Source organism: Eublepharis macularius, chromosome 5, assembly GCF_028583425.1.
Source record: "Eublepharis macularius isolate TG4126 chromosome 5, MPM_Emac_v1.0, whole genome shotgun sequence".
In the NCBI taxonomy this organism is placed as follows: Eukaryota; Metazoa; Chordata; class Lepidosauria; order Squamata; family Eublepharidae; genus Eublepharis; species Eublepharis macularius.
Genome location: NC_072794.1, coordinates 175045533 through 175048647, shown reverse-complemented (window position 1 = coordinate 175048647; position 3115 = coordinate 175045533).

The window sequence follows — 3115 nt, the reverse complement described above, 5'->3', positions numbered from 1 at the left end:
GCCGCGGCCCAACGGAAGCGCCGCGCGCGCAGCCCGGCAGGCGGGGCCCAGGCGCGGGGCGGGGCGGCCAGGGAGCTGCCGCTGGCGGAGGCGGGGGGCGCTCGGGGGGGGGGGGCGGCGGGACCGAGCGGAGACGGGGCCGCGGGGCGGGCAAGTGGCCCGGCCTTGGGCAGACGGCGCGGCGGCGGCGGCGGCGGCTTCTCTGCCTCGCCCCGAACACCAGCACCGGGGCCGCCCCGAGGAGCTGCTGGGCCAGGCGTGCCGGGCGGCCTGCGGGAAGAAGCCCCCTCGGCAAACGGCTGCAGCCCCTCGGCGATGCCGCCCGCGGGAGGCCCAAGGGCCATGGACGAGTGCTCAGGGGGCCAACTCGCCTCTGGGCCGGGGCTGAGGCGGCTGCCTGCCGCCTGGGGTGGGTGGGTGGGGTGGGGTGGGGGGCCATTCCGGGGCTGCCCGGGCCCCGCCGCCACATTGCCCTGTGCGGGTGGCATGGTCACGCCGGCCTCTGGTGGCAGCAATCGCCACTCGACCGAGGGATTTTGGTAAAAGTACATTACAGCCAATTGTAAGTCTCCCACTGCCACTTCACTGCATGTATTTCAAGGCCCCAAACAGTGATTGCAAAAGAAGAAATGGGTGTATCGTTTGTGGAATAAGCCCACGACACACTCATCTGTGTAACGGTCAGTGACATCAGAGGATCTTCCACACCCTCAGCACTGATGGTTTACGGAAGAAAAGCTCCAAAGGTGATTACGAACATCCCAGTAGAATCACATTTCCGAGGACGCCTGGCTCGCCACAGGCCTGATGGACAGGACAGGCTGATCGCACTGTAATATACACACCTCACTGCCGAAGCCATGCTTTTGTCATGGGTTGCCTCTTGTGTGTGTGTGTGTTTTGTCTCTCTCTCTTTTGCTTGGATGTGCTCTGTAACGAAATGGTTTCCAGGGGTGAAACGAGTGCCAGTTGCTGTTCATCTGTCTTTGGAGAAGGGGGAGGAAATGTTCCCCCTGAGGTCTGATGGGCTGTGGGGCCAGGGAGGGGCCTGCAGGAGTCTTGGTGTGGGATGCCCTTCTTCCTGGACTACAACTCCCAGCTGCCCCGGGCCAAGAAAGGGCGGGAAAAATAAATAAGGGGTGGAGCCTGAATAGATAGACTCGGCTGATCCTGAGGGGAAAAAGTCAGTTAGGCTCCTTCTGGGTTGAAGAAGGAGAGGCTCCTGCTGCGGGGTGAGACCCGGGTGCCTGGGCCCTAAATGCGGAGGGCCTGGGAGGCAGCAGAAAGGAAAGGAAGGGGGGGACCTTCTTCCCTGAGGACCCCCCCCCATTAAGGTAGAGTAGGGAACAGTGGGGTAGGGAAAGCAGATGGCGGTTCTCTTCAGTTTGATTTTCTGCCCTGTGGGGTTCTGAACAGGGCGGGGGGGGGGTCTACCCCTGTGTGGTCATTAAATTATACTTTTTTGTTATATAAAGGACCTGGTGGTGCTCTGACTACGTAAGCCCCCCCACTTGGCACGCTACAGGGAGGGGGGGAGCCCGGGAGAAACTGATCAGGCCAGACCTTGGTGGGTTGCCAATTCTCCAGGGCCCACCCAAAGATTGGGGAATTCACTTCCCAGTAAGGAACCTCAGCCAGAGGGGTCTCACTGCCCCTCAGTCGGGCGGTGTACAATTCAGTGAGTGGTGGCAGTGACAAAGAGTGTGAGCCACGCCCACCAGGGACGGTGGGAGGCGGATAGCGGGGCTAGCAGGCCATTGACGGCGGCTCAGTTGCCCGGACTGAGAGCCAGCGCCCGTTCTGCCACACACCCCATCCCTGCTGTAGCTAAGTGGTTGGGGTACCAACCAGCACTCTACCAGTTCTAACCCCACCACTGCCATGAGCTCAGTTGGTGGGTCAGCCCCTCAGCCCCAGCTCCCCAGCTGCATTGTGGGGATAATAACAACACCAACTTGTTCTCAACAGTGAGCTACAACCCATCCTGGAAAATGATACCTCTCTCTCAGAGGCCCTGGGTGGAAGACCTTTCCTTGCCTATAGACAGCCCCCCAACCTTAAAAGACTTCTCACTCACAATCATGAATCGGCCAGCAGAGTCACCAGCACAGGTACCAGGCCCTGCAACAGACCCAGATGCCAGCTCTGCCCCTATATCTACCCAGGGAATACAATTACAGGACCCAATGGCATCAACTACACTGTCTCTGGCTCTTACAGCTGCTCATCCTCCAATGTGATATATGCCCTCATGTGCCAACAATGTCCTTCTGCTCTGTACATTGGACAAACCAGCCAACCTCTACGCAAAAGAATAAATGGACACAAATCTGACATTAGAAATAGAAACGTCCAGAAACCAGTGGGAGAACACTTCAATCTACCAGGACATTCCATCAAAGACTTAAAGGTCACTGTAGTTCAACAGAAACCTTTCAAAAACAAAATCCAACAGGAGGCTGAATTGGAATTCATATGCAAATTTGACTCTGTCAAGCTGGAACTGAATAGGGACTATGAATGGTTATCACATTATCACAGGTAACAGATTTCCTTTACAGAGGCTGGGTCTGGGGGAGCCCAGTGACACCTGGCGTGGGCTTTCAGGGACCACAGTTCTCTTTGTCAGATGCATCTGACGGGGAGAGCTGTGGTTATCGAAGGCTTATACTGCATTGGAATTGGATGGTCTAGCTGTTTGGCTGCTACAAACTAACAGGGCAAACTCCTACTGACCCCAACACCAAAAGGAGATGTTTACATTTACTAGCAAAGGAATGTTTTGGTTGCACCCTCCCTCTCACGCCCTAATTGCCTCTTCTCTCTCCTCCCCTCCTCCTCCCTCCTATATTTGACCAGTTTCTGTACCATGCATCTGACGAAGAGAACTTGATTCTCAAAAGCTTATGCTACAATAAAATTGGTTAGTCTTAAAGGTGCTACTGGACTCTTTTTGATTTTGCTACCACAGACTAACACGGCTAACTCCTCTGCTGTAGGGACTGGGGTTGGAATGTGCCATCAGGGCCCCTGCTGCCAGGATGAAGATGAAGCAGGACTCCTGTGGCCTCGCCAGTGAAGGCATGCCCTGATGGATGCCCCTGGGGCATCTAGC